General features: G+C 37.1%; 1 long non-coding RNA gene and 1 pseudogene across 1 annotated transcript in view; both read right to left on the reverse strand.

Annotated features, from left to right (window-relative positions):
- The window catches only part of LOC129491234 (uncharacterized), a 186,895-nt gene that overhangs the window by 111,261 nt on the left and 57,976 nt on the right, over positions 1-17,658 (reverse strand). The window lies entirely within an intron of this gene.
- On the reverse strand, positions 201-4,167 carry LOC129491235 (actin, cytoplasmic 2-like; annotated as a pseudogene).

Raw genomic sequence — 17,658 nt, forward strand, 5'->3', positions numbered from 1 at the left:
TCAAAAAAATTGACTATGCCTGCCCAACTCTATCAAAAAACACAAGTTTACTTTCTAGGAAATTATTCCAGTTGACTTCTGTATTCTAAGACACCAAGCATAGCACAGCCTCCTTGAGTTGAGATGCAACCTAAACAGAAGGACTAACCGTAAGAGGATGAAGCTCCAGGATGATATCTTAAAAAAAAAAAAAAAAAAGTCTTATTCAATGTGCTTGATTCTAGTCAAAGATGTGTATTAAGTTGAAACACATAAAATTGAAAATATTCAACTATTTGGGGCCTACAAAACTACCAATCTACCAATTTCAAGCAAACAAAAACCTGAGGCTATTGTTAACTCCAGGAAAAACAAAGAGTTGACAGGAATGGAAATCTAATCACAGTAAATTATTTAGCTCAACTACAAATAACATTTAAATAGTCAAAATAATATAAACACTGAATGTTGACCTACCCCAAAATTAAATAATACATATAGAGAGCCAATAGAAGGCATAAGTATATATGAGGGAAAGGAAGGAGGAACTATTATAAAAGAGATAAATCTTCAACATCCATTGACAGAAGTCAATAGAAAATGTCTAAAATTGATATAATAAAGAAAAGTAATAAAAGCATATTATTTAGAAGTTGGAGGTAAGTGCCAGAGAAACAGCTAAGAGAGGTGAAACAGTTGTTTCCGGGAAGCAGGAACTCAGTGAGTAGAAGTGAGGTGAAGGACTTCCACTTTATTATAATAAGCCTTATATACTTTGACTTTTGTAATAACTGTATGCATTGTTTGGGGGAAAATAAAAATATTTTTAAAGTATAATACAGAAAGCTAAAAAGCAAACAGGAAACTGAGGGAAATACTTCTCTTTTTTTTTCTTTTTTCTTTTTTTTTTTTAACAGCAGCACTTTTATTTCTACTACGTGTTGCTGGGGACTGATGTTCTCACATAACAGTAGAAAACCAAAATTCATTGTCATCTCTTTAAAGAATCCAGAATTGCATACAAAAAAAAAAAACTTACATAAATTAAAAGGATAAATACATTTACAGGTATAAATGCAAACTACTTCCAACTCAAGGCAAGTAACAGTCCATGGTGTTCTAGCAGGAAAACATCAGCTAAGAAAGGAAAATGGGTACTATGGCTTGGACTTTTCCAACCCTGACAGACCAGCAGGACAGAAACAATTGGTTCAGGAGCCCATGCAAGCCTCTAGAGAAATTCCAGAACACTCAGCCCTGACACATTAATACCCTGCACAGATCAGAGACTGCTGGCCACACAGACTCACCAAGCCACAGACTTGTCTTCCACAAGCACATTCCTGCCTCAGCCACGAAGTGACAAAACCACATGTATGTACTAAGGGTTGAAATCAAAGATATGTACAGGGTATTAAACAAATGCCAAGGGGAACAGTTAACTTGAATACAAGGTCAAAATCAGCAACAAGTTCTACAATCCAGTGCTTATATCAGATACAAGCTTCAAGGACAATTTCTTTGTGAAGGCTATTCCAGTTTTGTGAGGCTAGCATGAGGTGTATGCATTTGCCAAGGGCAAATTTATACTTCTGAATTAACCCATGCAGCAAATGCTACACATCTGCTCGCAGTCCATTTAGAAGCATTTGTGGTGGATGATGGAGGGGCCCAACTCATCATACTCCTGCTTGCTAATCCACATCTGCTGGAAGGTGGACAGTGAGGCCAGGATGGAGCCACCAATCCACACCGAGTACTTGCACTCTGGGGGCATGATGATCTTGATCTTCATGGAGCTGGGTGCCAGGGCAGTGATCTCCTTCTGCATCCTGTCAGCAATGCCCAGATACATGGTGATGCCACTGGACAGAACCGTTTTGGCATACAGTTCTTTGCAGATGTCCACGTCACACTTCATGATGGAGTTGAAGGTGGTCTCTTGGATGCCGCAAGATTCCATGCCCAGGAAGGCTGAAACAGTGCCTCTGGATACCAGAACCACTCGTTGCCGATGGTGATGACCTGGCCATCAGGCACCTTGTAGCTCTTCTCCAGAGAGGAGGAGGATGCGCTGGTGGCCATCTTGTGCTCGAAGTCCAGGGCGACGTTGCACAGCTTCTCCTTGATGTCACACACGATCTCCTGCTCAGCCATGGTGGTGAAACGGTAGCTGCACTCGGTGAGGATCTTCATGAAGTAGTCAGTCAGGTCCCAGCCAGCCAGGTCCAGATGCAGGATGGCATGGGGGAGAGCGTAGCCCTCATAGATGGGTACCGTGTGGGCGACCCCGTCTCCAGAGTCCATGGCAATGCCAGTGGTGCACCCAGAGGCGTAGAGGGACAGCACAGCTTGGATGGCCATGTACATGGCCAGGGTGTTGAAGATCTCAAACATGATCTGAGTCATCTCTCTGTTGGCCTTGGGGTTCTGGGGGGGCCTTGGTCAGCAGCATAAGGTACTCCTCTGGGGCCACGTGCAGCTTGTTGTAGAAGGTGTGGTGCCAGATCTTCTCCATGTCGTCCCACCTCATTGGTGACGATGTCATGCTTGATGGGGTATTTCAGGGTCCGGATGCCGTGCTTGGTCTGGGCCTCATCGCCCACATAGGAATCCTTCTGGCTCATGCCCACCATGACACCATGGTGCCAGGGGCACCCGACAATGGAGGGGAACATGGCTCGGGAAGCATCGCCCCAGCAAAGCCAGCTTTGTACATGCTGGAGCCAATGTCAATGAAGAGCACGGCGATTTCTTCTTCCATTGTGACAGGCAGAGGAGGGGGGTGGCGGAGTGGTGGGAGAACAGAGTGCATGGGCTGGCGGCAGTGACTGAGACCCTGAGGGAACTATTTCTAACAGTTATACAATAAGATGAATTTCCTTAATCGTATTAGTCCATTCTCACATTGATATAAAGAACTACCTGAGACTGGACAATTTATAAATAAAAGAGGTTTAATTGGCTCACAGTTTACAGGCTGTACAGGAAGCATGGCTGGGGAGGCCTCAGGAGACTTAGAATCATGGCAGAAGGCAAAGGGCAAGCAGTCACATCTTACATGGCCAGAGAATGAGGAAGAGAGCCAAGTGGGAGGTGCTACACACTTTTAAACAACCAAATCTCATGAGAACTCATTCACTATCATAAGAACAGCAAGGGGGAAATCTGCCCCCATGATCCAATCACCTCCCACCAGACCCCTCCTCCAACACTGGGGATTACAATTTGACATGAGATTTGAGTGGGGACACAAACCTAAATCATATCATTAATATATAACAAGTTTTAAAAATCAATTTAAAAGAGGCTAAAACAACCCAATTTAAAAGGAACAAAGGTCAAGAAAAGGCAGCTCACAAAAAAGAAAAATGGTTCACAAATATTTGGAAATATTCTTAATCGTTCTTATAATCAAAGAAATTCACATTAAAACAACAAAGTACATTTTTATAAACCTATCTGTCTGGCAGACAGATTTAAATTGTATTGATAATCTCGGGGTTGCCAAGTATGTGACAAAGTAAGAACTCTCACTGGAACAACCTACATGAAAACCACTTTGACATTTTCTATAATGAGCACAAAAATATATGTTCAAGATATAACAGAATAGCACTGTTTGTAATTATAAGTAATAGAAAGCAACCCAAATAACCTGTGCCTATGAATTGGATGGCTAAATTAATCATGGTACCTTCAAGCACTGGGATACTAGGCAGCAGTCAGAATGAAGAAGCTTTCTCTGTACTGATATGGAAAGTTTGCCAAGATACATTAAGTAGAACAGGATTGGAGGAGGTGGTCCAAGATAGTTGAACAGAACCCTCCATTGACTGTCCCTACTGCAGGAACACCAAAATTGAACAACTATCCACACAAGAAAGCACCTTCATAAGACCAAAAATCAGGTGAGTGATCACAGTACCTAGTTTTAACATCCTACCAAGGAAAGAGGCACTGAAGAGGGTAGAAAAGATGGTCTTGAGTTGTCTACACCACTCATCCGCCATTCTCCAGCAGTACCTTGTGGTGCTGAGAGAGCCCATGTGCTTGGAGGAGGAAGAGTGAAGTGATGGTGAAACTTTGCATTGGAACTCAGTGCTACCCTGTCACAGCCAAAAACAACACAGGACAGAATTCAGCAGGTTCCCATGGAAGAGCATTTGGACCAGCCCTAGCCATAAGGAAATAATCCATTCCAGCAGTTGGAAACTAAGTTCCAGCTAGCCCCACCACTGTAGGCTAAAGTGCTCTGGAATCCTAAATAAACTTAAAAGGCAGTCTCAGACATAAGGACTACCATTCCTGGGCAAGTCCTGACGCTAGGCTGGGCTTAGAGCCGGTGGACTTGCAGTGCATGCAACCCAGTGAGACTCCAGCTGGGGCAGCCAAGGGAGTGCTTGCATGGCCCCTCCCCCAACTCCAGTCAGCACAGCTTGCAGCTCCAGCAGAAACTCCTTTTGCTTAAGGGCAGAAGAGGGGAGAGTAAAGAGGACATTTGTCTTGCAAATTGGATACCTGCTCAGCTACAGTCTAATAGGGTACCAGGGCAGAGTTCTGAAGCCTCCATTCTAGGACCTAGTTTCCAGGCAACATTTCTAGACCCACCTTGGGCCAGAAAGTAACTTCCTCCCCTGAAGGGAAGGACCCAGAATTCATCACCTGGTGAATAAAGAGCCCTTGGTCCTTGAATAAACATTAGCAGCAGCCAGGCAGTAGTTGCCACAAGCCTTGCATGAGACCCAGTACCATGTTGGCTTCAGGTGTGACCAAGCACATTCTCAGCTGTGGTGGCCACAGGAAGGGAATCCTGCTTGAGGAAAAAAGAGGGAAGAGTAAAAAGAACTTTGTCTTACAATTTGGATACCAGCTCAGCCACAGTAAAATAAAGCACCAAGTAGATTTCTAAAGTTCCCAATTCCAGATCCCACTAGCTCCTGGATGGCATTTGCAGACCTACCCTGGGTCAGAAGGGAACCCACTGCCCTGAAGGGAAAGAGCTCAGGCCTGGCAGGATTCACCACCTCCTGGTGACTAAAGAGCTCTTGGACCTTGAATAAACATCAGGTAGCCAGGCAACAGTCACAACAGGCCTTAGACAAGACCCAGTACTATGCTGGCTTCAGTAATGACCCAACACAGGCGCAGTGGTGGTGGTCTTTGGAGTGCTTGTGTCACTCCTCCCCAGCTCCAGGCAGCTCAGCAGAAAGAGAGAAAGAGAGACTTCATTTGTTTGTTTGTTTGAGGGAGAGTGAGGGAAGAGAACAAGAGGCTCTGGCTGGTAATCCAAAAAATTCTCTCAGATCTTACTTAAGGCCACCAAGGCAGTATTTCTACAAGTCTGTAAGAGTCACAGCATTATTGGGCTTAGCATGCCTCCTAATGCAGTTATGGCTGCAGTGACCAAAGGCTTAGATCACAATACTCAATTCTCTTTGAATACTTGGGAAACTTTATCAAGAAGGACAGGTGCAAACAAGCCCAGGCTTTGAAGATTAGAATAAATACCTAACTCTTCAATGCCCAGACATTGATAAACATCCACAAATATCAAGACCATCCAGGAAAATATGATCTCATCAAATAAACTGAATAAGGCACCAGTGACCAATTTCAGAGTGACAGAGATAAGTGACCTTTCAGACAGAGAATTCAAAACAGCTGTTTTGAAAAGGCTAAGCAAAATTCAATATAACATAAGGAATTGAAAATCCTATCAGATAAACTTAATAAGAGAATGAAATAATTTTTTAAAAGTCAAACAGAGATTCTAGAGCTGAAATATTCAACTGACAAATTGAAGAATGCCTCAGAGTCTCTCAACAGCAGAATTGATCAGGCAGAAGAAAGAATTAGTGTGCTTGAAGACAGGCTATTTGAAAATACAGAGGCAGAGGAGACAAAAGAAAAAAAGAATAAAAAGAATAAAGTACACCTACAAGATCTATAAAATAGTGCGCAAATGGCAAATCTAAGAGTAATTGGCCTTAAAGAGGAGGTAGACAGAGAGGGATAATGGTAGAAAATTTATTCAATAAGATAATAATGAACACGTTCCAAACCTAGAGAAAGGTATCAATATTCAAATACAAGAAAGTTATAGGATGCCAAGCAATTTAACCCAAATAAGACTACATCAAGACATTTAATAATCAAACTCCCAAAGATGAAGGATAAAGAGGGGATCCTAAAAGCAGCTAGAGAAAAGAAACAAATACCATACAATGGCGCTCTGGTACACCTGGCAGTAGACTTTTCAGTGGAAAGTTTATAGGCTAGGAGAGAGTGTCATCATAAATTTACAGAGCTGAAAAAATCCGTTTTATTTTAAAGTAGTATATCCAACAAAAATATTCTTCAAACAAGAAAGAGACATAAAGACTTTCCCAGATGAACAAAAGCTGAGGGGGTTTATTAACATCAGATTAGATGTTAAAAAAAATACCAAAAAGAGTTCAATCTGAAATAAAATGACATTAACAAGCAATAAGAAATCATCTGAAGGTACAAAACTCACTGGTAATAGTAAATAGACAAATATAATATATTATAACCCTGTAATCGTGGTGTGTAAAGTACTCATATCTTAAGTAGACAGGCAAAAAGATGAACTAATCAAAAATAATAACTACAACAACTTTTTAAGACATAGTGTACTAAGACATAAATAGAAACAACAAAAAGTTAAAAGGCAGGGGGAATGAAGTTAAGCATTTTTATTAGTTTTTTGTTTGCTTGCTTTTACAATCAAGAGTTGTCATCAGTTTAAAATGATGGGTTATAAGATGTTATTTGCAAGCTTCATAGTAGCCTCAAATCAAAAACCTACAACAGATACACAAGAAATAAAAAGCAAGAAATAAAAACACATGACCATAGAAAATTACTTTCACAAAAAGGAAGACAGGAAGGAAGGAAGAAAGAAGACTACAGAACAACCAGAAAACAAATAACAAAATGACAGGAGTAAGTCTTTACTTATCAGTAATAACACTGAATGCAAATGGACTAAGCTCTTCAATCAAAAGACAGAGTGGCTGAATAGATTAAAAAACAAGATTTTATGATCTGTTTTCCGCAACAAACACACTTCATCTATAAAGACACAGATAGACTGAAAATAAAGGGATGGAAAAAGATATTCCTTGGAAATGAAAACCAAAAAAGCAGGAGTAGCTATATTTATATCAGACAGGATAGATCTCAAGACAAAAACTATAAAAAGAGACAAAGAAGGTTATTATATGATGATAAAGAGGTCAATTCAGCAAGAAGACATAACAATTTTAAATATGTATGCACCCAACATTGGAGCACCTAGATACATAAAGCAAATATTATTAGAGCTAAAGAGAAATACATTCCAATACAATAATAGCTGGAGACTTCAACACCCTACCTTCAGCATTGGACAGATCATTCAGACAGAAATAATCAATAAAGAAGCATCAGACTTAACCTGCACTGTACACCAAATGGACCTAATAGATATTTATAGAACATTTCATACAATGGCTGCAGAATACACATTCTTCTCCTCAGCACATGGATTTTTCTCAAGGATTGATCATATGTTAGGTCACAAAACAAGTATTTAAAAACTCAAAAAAATTGAAATCATCTCAAGTATCTTCTCTCACCACAAGGGAATAAAACTAGAAATCAATAGCAAGAGGAACTCTGGAAACTCTATAAACACATGGAAATTAAAGAATATGCTCCTGAATGACCAGTGGATCAATGAAGAAATTAAAAGAGGAATAAAAAATCTTGAAACAAATGAAAATGGAAACACAGTACAGCAAAACCTATGGGATACATCAAAAGCAGTACTAAGAGGAAAACTTATAGTAATAAGCACCTATATCAAAAAAGTAGGAAAAACTTAAACAACAAATGATGCATTTTAAAGAACTAGAAAAGCAAGAGCAAATCAAACCTAAAATTAGTAGAAGAAGAGAAATAATAAAGATCAGAGCAGAAATAAATGAATGAGAAGGTCCTAGCCAGACCAATCAGGCAAGAGAATAAAATAAAAGGTATCCAAATTGGAAAAGGAAGTCAAGCTATCTCTGTTTGCCAATTATATAATCATATACCTGGAAAACCTAAAGACTCCTCCAAAAGACTCCTAGATTTGATGAACGAATTCAGGAAAGTCTCAGATTGCAAAATCAATGTATACAAATAAGTAGCACTGCTATACACCAACAACAACCAAACTGAAAATCAAATCAAGAACTCAATCTCATTTATAATAGCTGCAAAAATTAAAATAAAATACCTAAGAATATACTTAACCAAGGAGGTGAGAGATCTCTACAAGGAGAATTACAAACCTGCTGAAAGAAATCATAGATATGATACAAACAAATGGAAACACATCCCATGCTCATGAATTGGAAGAATCAATATCATGAAAATGATCATACTGCCCAAAGCAATCTACAGATTCAATGCAATTCCTATCAAAATACCAATATTATTTTTCACAGAATTAGAAAAAAAAAATCCTAAAATTCATATGGAACCAAATAAGAGCCCAAATAATTAAAACAATCCTAAGGAAAAAGATCAAACAGGGACCATCATATTACCTAAGTTCAAATTATACTACAAGATTATAGTAATCGAACAGCATGGTTCTGATATAAAAATAGATAATTTAGACCAATGAAACAGAATAGAGAACCCAGAAATAAAACCTAGTATTTACAACCAACTGATATTCAACAAAGCACACAAAAACGTAAACTGAGGAAAAGACACCCTATTCAATAAGTGGTGCTGGGAACACTGGATAGCCACATGTAGGAGAATGAAACTGGATGCCTCTCACTATATACAAAAATCAAATCAAGATGGATCAAAGACTTAAATAAAATACCTGAAACCATAAACATTCTAGAAGAAAACTTAGAGAAAACTCTTCTGGACATTAGCCTAGGTAAAGAATCTATTACTAAGACTGCAAAAGTAAATGCAACAAAAACAAAAATAAATAAACCTGATTAAACTAAAAAGCTTCTGCACAGCAAAATAAATAATTATCAGAGTAAACAGATAACCCACAGAATGGGACAAAATATTTGTAAGCTATGCATCCAGAAGGGAATATCCATAATCTACAAGGAAGTCTAACAAAGCAGCAAGAAAAAAAAAAAAAAAAACAAGTAATCCCATCAAAAATGAGCAAATGACAAGACATCTCTCAAAAGAAGATACACAAATAGCCAACAAACATATGAAAAAAATGCTCACATCACTAGTCATCAGGGGAATGCAAATTAAAACCACAATGGTATATCACCTTACTCCAGCCAAAATGGCCATTATTAAAAAGTCAAAAAAAGCAATAGATGTTGGAATGGATGTGGTGAAAAGGGAATGTTTATGCACTGCTGGTGGGAATGTAACAACCTCTGTGGAAAACAGTATGGAGATTTCTTAAAGAACTAAAAGTAATCCATTAATAGATCCAGCAATCCCACTACTGGGTATTTCCCCAAAGGAAAAGAAGTCATCATATCGAAAAGATACCTATACACGTATGTTTATCACAGTACAATTCGCAATTGCAAAGATATAGAACCAACCTAACTGCCCATCAACCAATGAGTGGATAAAGAAAATGTGGTATGTATGTGTGTCTGTATATATATATATATATATATAAAACGCCATGGAATACTACTCAGCCTTAAAAAGAATGAAAGCTCTCTTTTGCAGCAACTTGGAAGGAGCTGGAGGCCATTATTCTAAGTGAATTAACTCAGGAATGGAAAACCAAATATGGTATGTTCTCACCTATAAGTGGGAGTTAAGCTATAGGTATGCAAAAGCATACTGAGTGGTGTAATGAACTTGAGACTCAGAAATGGGAAGGGTGGGAGTGGGGTGAAGGATAAGAAACTACATATTGGGTGCAATGTGCACTACTCAGATGATGGGTGCAGTAAAATCTCAGACTTCATCACTATACAATTTATCTATGTAAACAAAAACCACTTGTATTCCAAAATCTACTGAAATTATATATTTTTGAAAAAATAGAAAGGAAAAGAAATACAAGTGTTAGTGAACTGAAGAAATAAGAGTCTTCATACATTGCTAGCGGAAATGTAAAAATGTGTAGTCACTTGGAAACATTTAGAAGTTCCTTAAAAAGTTAAATACAGAATTATTTCTATATCAGCAATTCCACTGCTAGGTATATATCCAAGAGATATTAAAACATAGGTCCACAAAATACTTGCAATTGAATGCTTATAGCAGCATTATTTATAGGAGACAAAGGTAGAAACCCAATGTTCATCGGCAAATGAATGGATACACCAACTGTGTTATATAGATACAATGGAATATTATTCGGCTATAAAAAGGAACTAAGTACTGATATATGCTGCAACTTGAACCTTGAAAACATTACGCTAAGCAAGAGAAGCTCGACATAAAAAAGACATATATTGTATGGTTCACTTTTTGATCCAGAATAGGTAAATCCATAGAAATGAAAGCAGATTGGAGGTTACCAGAGGATGGGGAGAGGGAGGAATGGAGAGTGACTATGTATGGCTGTTTTGTGAAGTGATAAAAAAGCTTTCAAATTAGAGCTGGTGTTTATACAATATTATGAATACACTAAATATCACCATATTGTACTTTAAAATGGTTCATTGTATATTACATAAATTTCCCCACAATTAAAAAAACTTTATATAGAAAAATATAGAGCTCATTTTTTAAAGAGATATATTTCAGGAATTTTTAGCCTTTTCCAAAATTGTTCTTTTAAAGTTACTTACCAAATAACTAACTTATTTGTTGAGCCCCTGCTACACATTCAGTATGCTTTTCCTTCCTACTCCAATGGCATTCAAATTTGGACTCTTCTCTTGATGCTCTAACATTGAAAGTAACCTATCCCTTATAGGAAAAAAAAGAAATAAATGAATGAAATGAAAAAAATACAAAAGATCAATGAAATAAAAAGTCATTTTTTGAAAAGATAAATAAAATCAACAAACCTTTATGCAGACTAAGAAAAAAAGATCCAAATAAGTAAAATCAGAGATGAAAAAGGAGATATTACAACTGATACCACAGAAATTCAAAGAATCATTAGAAACTACTATGAGCAACTATATGCCAATAAATTTGAAAACCTAGAGGAAGTGAATAAATTCCTGGACACACACACCTACCAAGATTGAACCATGAAGAAATTCAAAACCTGATACACCAATAACAAGTAACGAGATTGAAGCCATAATAAAAATTCTCAGCAAAATAATGCCTAGGACCTGATGGCTTCACTGCTGAATTCTGCCAAATATTTAAAGAAGAACCAGTATCAATTCTAGTCAAACTATTCCAGAAAATAAAGAGGAAGGAATACTTCCAAACCCATTTTATGCGGCCAGTATTATCCTGATACCAAAATCAGACAAAGACCCGTCAAAAAAAGAAAACTACAAGTCAATGTCTCTGATAAACATTGATGCAAAAATGCTCAATGAGATACTAGCAAACCAAATTCAACAACACATTAAAAGGATCATTCATCATGACCAAGTGGGATTTATACCAGGGATGCAAGAGATGGTTTCACATATGCAAATAAATCAATGTGATATATCATATCAACAGAATGAAGGAAAAAAATTATATGATCATTTCAATTGATCCTGAAAAAGCATTTGATAAAGTTCAACATCCTTTCATGATAAAAAAGAAAAACCTCAAAAAACCGCGTATAGAAGGAACATACCTCAACACAATAAAAGCCATACACGACAAACCCTCAGCTAATATCATACTGAATAGGGAAAAACTGAAAGTTTTTCCTCTGAGATCTAGATCAAGATAAGGATGCCCACTGTCACCACTGTTATTCAACATAGTACTAGAAGTCCTAGATACAGCAATCAGGCAAGAGAAAGAAAGAAAGGGGATCTAAATTGGAAAGGAAAAAGTCAAATTATCCTTGTATTTATATCTAGGATATATATCCTTGTAAGTATATCCTTTGATATACTTAAGTATACACTTTGGTATATACTTTGATATACCTATATGATATATATCCTTTACTAGTATTTATATCCTTTTACAAGGATATCTCAATTATCTTTGTAAAATATCCAGATGGTATTTTCTTATATTTAGGAAAATCTAAAGACTCCACAAAGATCTACTAGAACTAATACACAAATTCAGTAAAGTTCCAGGATGCAAAATCAACATACTAAAATCAGTAGTATTCATACATGCCAATGGCAAACAACCTGGAAAAGAAATCAAAAAACTAATCCCATTTACACAGCTATAAATAAAATAAAATGGCTAGGAATAAACTTAACCAAAGAAGTGAAAGATCTCTACAATAAAAACTATAAAGCACTGATGCAAGAAATGGAACAGAACACCAAAGAATGGAAAAATATTCCATGTTCATGAAAAGGAAGAATCAATATTGTTAAAATGTCCATGCTATAATACCTAAAGCAATCTACAGATTCAGTGCAATCCCAAATGTACTATAAACTATTGACATTCTTCACAAATACTACTGACATTCAAAATACTAATGACATTCTTCACAAAAATAAAAAAAAATCTGAAAATTTAAATGAACCACAAAAGACCCAGAATAGCCAAAACCATCCTGAGCAGAAAGAACAAAACTGGAGGAATCACATTACCTCTCTTCGAATTATACTACAGAGCTATAATAAATGGTACTGGCATAAAAACAGACACATAGGCCAATGAACAGAATAGACAACCCAGAAACAAATCCCTACATCTACAGTGAGCTCATTTTCAGCAAAAGGGCCAAGAACATACATTGGAGAAAGGACAGTCTCTTCAATAAATGGCACTGCAGAAACTGGATATCCATATGCAGAAGAATGAAACTAAACTCATCTCTCACCATATACAAAAATCAAATAAAATGGATTAAAGACTTAAATCTAAGATCTCAAACTATGAAACCAATATAAGAAAACTTTGGGGAAAATCTTCAGGACATTGGGCTGGGCAAGGATTTCTTGAGTAGGCCTCCACAAACACAAGCAACGAAAGCAAAAATGGGCAAATGAGATCACATCAAGTTAAAAAGCTTCTGCATAGCAAAGAAAACAGTCAGCAAAGTGAAGAGACAACCCATAGAATGAAAGAAAATATTTGCAAACTATCCATCTGACAAATGAGTAATAACCAGAATGTATAAGGATCTCAAACAATTCAATAGGAGAAAAATCTGATAATCTGATTTTAAAATGGGCAAAACATTTGAATAGATATTTCCCAAAAGAAGTTACACAAATGGCAAACAGGTATATGAAAAGGTGCTCAACATCATTGACCATCAGAGAAATGCTAATCAAAACTACAATGAGATAGCGTCTCACCCCAGTTAAAATGGCTTTTATCCAAAAGACAGGCAATAGACTGGTGAGGATGTGGAGAAAAGGGAACCCTGATATACTGTTAGTAGGAATGTAAATTTGTACAATCACTATGGAGAACAGTATAGAGGTTCCTCAAAAAGCTAAAAATAGAGCTATTATACAATCCAGCAATCCCACTGCTAGGTATATAACCAAAAGAAAGGAAATTAGTATATCAAAGAGACACTTGCACTTTCATGTTTATTGCAGCACTAGCCACAATAGCCAAGATTTGGAATCAACCCAAGTGTCCATCAACAGACGAATGGATAAAGAAAATATGGTACATATACACAATGGAGTACTATTCAGCCATAGAGAGATCAAGATCCTGTCATTTGCAACAACATGAATGGAACCAGAGGACATCATGTTAAGTGAAATAAGCCAGGCACAGAAAGACAAGCTTTACATGTTCTCACTTATTTGTGGGAGCTAGAAATTAAAACAATTGGACTCATGGAGATGGAGAGTATTATAGAATAATCATTACCAGAGACTGGGAAAAGTAGTGGGGAGGGGGAGTGGGGATGGTTAATGGGTACAAAAAAGATTACATAAAATTGAGTATTTTATAAAAGCATAACAGGGTGATTAAAGTCAACAATAGTTTATAGTACATTTTAAAATAACCAAAAGAGTATAACTGGAGAGTTTGTAACACAAGAAAGGATAAATTCTTGAGGTGATAGATAACCCCATTTGCCCTGATGTGATTATTATGCATTGTATGCCTATATCAAAATACCTCTCCTGTTTGTACCCATAAAAAGTTTATGTACCCATAAAAACTATGTACCTATAAAAAACTATGTACCCATAAAAATTAAAAATAATTATTTTTTAAAAAGATACTATTAAGTAAAAAAAATGAGGATTCAAGTTTGTTGTATTCTACTTTTTGGATAAAAAGACAATAGGGAAAATATATCTTTATATTTGATTTTATAAAGAAACTCTGGAAAGATACACAAGAAATTAATACCAATGGTTCCCTGTTTAACAGTAGCAATGGTGGGAAATGAACATAAGTGAACCAGACTTTTCATTGTATATCTATTGCTTGAATTTCTAACTATGTGAATGTTATTACATTAATACCTGCTTTAAAATGCAATGAAATGTGAATAGATAAATAAATAAACAAGAATGAAGTAGATCATATGTACTGATTTGCAAGGATTTCCATAATATGTCAAATGAAAATGTCAAGCATTCATTAGGTCTAGTGGAAAGAAAAGTCAGGGAATCTCAAGTTTCACTGGATGGGATTGCCAAGGGCATTCCAAGGATCCTTGGTAGAGAGGCAGGAATAGCTCCCTTGGGAAGAGGTGGTTTGGATTGACCACTGCCAGCTTACTACCTACTCTCAACTGTTGGGGGAGGTTGGAGAGGAGAAGGGGATTGCAAAGGGCCCCTTCTTGGACCAGAGCAATTTGAGTCCTTGTGGCCATGGGAGGGATGAGGATTTGTGATCCCCCATTCTCCTGTTCTGCCTTCTTAAGAAGGGGCACAATTTACATGAAAAATTAAGACTAGACCCAGCCCTACCTAGTGGCTGAAGGAACTCCAAGACACACTTTCCCCTGGGGCCTCCATGTGAGGACAAATCTAATGGAGCATCTATTTCTCCTACTGAGAACATTCAGTTAAACTAGATGTGCAAGTCACAGGGGCATTGCCCAGGAGTGGAAACCTGCGTACAAGCTGAGCAAACATTCCAACCAATGGCCCTTTGCCTGCTAAGGGAACACCTTCTTACGTCAAGAGGAAGAAGAAAGCAGGACAGAGCTTGGCGAGCCTGGGTGGGCCTGGGCCTGGGCCAGGGCCAGACTGCTTGGCTGTAGGGAGCCAGCCCAGAGCCCAGCTGCTGCAGTCAGATGCTCCCAAGGACAGCAGGTAAATTCCTGGGAGTCCTTGCTGTGCTCACTCTTAGCGGACTGATTTATCTCAGAACCAAGCTCCTAGGGAGACTCACCTCTGCACTTTTTCATGTAGTCTCCAGAAAGCTTCTTGTAACTTGGAAAGATTGGTTATAGTTGATCATTTTCCTCTATCTTAAAAGTCATCTGAAGAATTCCACAAAGACTTAGGTAAGTAAATTCAGAAATGGAGTCACCCAGGCAACTGAGAAAATGGAATGTCCAGGTATGTGATTTGTGAGTGTAGTGGACAGAGTCGGGGGCCCTAGCACAGAACTTTTGAAATTGGGCTCTGCTACCAATTTTAAGATCGTGGTCTTCCTTAAATGGAAGGTGTAGGAGCAATAGTGGCTGAGTTATTGAGTAGCAATTGCTTTTTCTCATCCACTATCCCTCACTTTTTCCCCTCAGTACCACCCCCGGTTCCCACACATACATAGATCTGGAACAGAAGAATATGCTGAAGCTGTGTTTTGTTGAGGGCCTAGGACAAGTCACACACTTACTAGGAGTTTGGTCTGTCGTCACCACATCTAGTTACTATCTTGGAACAAACACATACTATGTGCCAGGACTCTGTTAAGAGCTTTTTGGTTTTTTGGTGTTGTTTAATTCTTACAATGACCCTGATTCTCAAAGAATGAATCTGAGACTCAGAAATGTTAGGGATCCCCCAGCTAGGAAGCGTTGAAACCTAGATTCAAAACTTGGTGTGGCTGACTCCAAACTTTAGGATTTTATTTTCCCTCTCTATTTATTTCCTCTTTTATTTCTGTTACTCTAAAACAGTAGTTCTCAACTGTGGTCGTCAAGCAGCAGCAGCAGCACCCGGGAACTTACTTAAAAACATAAATTCTTGGACCCTAACCCAAACCTATTAAGTCAGAAATTCTAGTGGTGGAGCCCAGCAATCTGTGTTGTAATAAGCCTCCAGATGATTCTAATGCTTGTTAGAGGTTGCGAACCTCTTCTCTATAAGGGTTAGTCTTAATTTTTTAAAAAAAATGCTTAAACTAATATCTCTCACAAACATATAGTTAATCAGTAATTACAGCCTCCTTAGCACAAGTTTACTTCACATCACTCATCTGGGTATAATACAGGATTTTAGTTTGAGTTTGTACTAAATTGCTTTTATATAAACCATCAACATAATTATACCTTTTTTATTAAGGTGTAGTTTACATACAATAAGAAGGCACAGATCACAAGGGTAGAGTTTGAGTTTTACCTTTACCTGCTCTCCCTGGACCCACAAAAACTGATCTATTGTATATCACTGTAGATTAGGCTTGTTCTTTTCTAGAGTTTCATGTAAATGAAATTATATAGTATATGATCTTTTGTGTCAAGCTTCTTTCTCTCAGCATAATGTCTATGAGATTCATCTTCGTTGTGTATATCAGGCAAGTGCTCCTTTTTACTGTGGAGTAGTATTTCATTGTGTGAATATATCACAATTTATTTATCCATCAACTCGTTGATGGAAGTCTGGGTTGTTTCCATATTGTGGCTATTATATCTGAAGCTTTTTTATATCATTCAAGTATGAGAGTATATCTGAAACTAAGGTTATATGGTAAGAGTATATCTGAAACTCATACTTGAATGATAGTTGACTGGGTTTAAAATTTTATTCAAATGTGTTTTCCCTCATTATTACAAGATATTGTTCCCTTGTCATATTCCATCAGAGTTGTTGAAAAGCCTAATATCGATCTCATTATTACATTGTTCTTTTATAAGTAATCTGTATGGTTCTCTTTGTTCTCTCGGGGAAATTTTAGAATTTTATTTTTATCTAAATTTGCATCACAGTGTGTTCTGTGTTAATATATTCTGGGTAATCTCCTTGACTGCATCTTCTATTTCACTAATTTTTTCTTAAGCTGTGTTTAAATCGACTGTTTAATCCACCTATTACCTTTTTAATTTTAGTGATTATATTTTTAATAACTACTCTTTTTAAATTTTTAATCTGTTTTTAAAAACATTATTTTATTCCTTTTTCATGTTTTCAGTGCTTTTAAATTTTCTTTATTCATTTTAAACATAATTATTTTATAGTCTGTATCTGATTTTATTAACTGAAACTCCTGGAAATCTAATTTCACTGTATGTTTCTTCTGAGGATGCTCTTGGTGGGTTACAAAGAGCATCAGTTTGTATGTGTTTGTCAGTGTGTGTTACAATTTTGGATTATGAGCTCATATGTGGCATGTCTTTATCACACAGAATTCTGGTTGATCTGGTTTTAAAGGTGTGTTCCTCTACACAGCTTTTACATTTACTTCTTC

This window comes from Symphalangus syndactylus, chromosome 10 (genome assembly GCF_028878055.3).
Source record: "Symphalangus syndactylus isolate Jambi chromosome 10, NHGRI_mSymSyn1-v2.1_pri, whole genome shotgun sequence".
Taxonomy (NCBI): Eukaryota; Metazoa; Chordata; class Mammalia; order Primates; family Hylobatidae; genus Symphalangus; species Symphalangus syndactylus.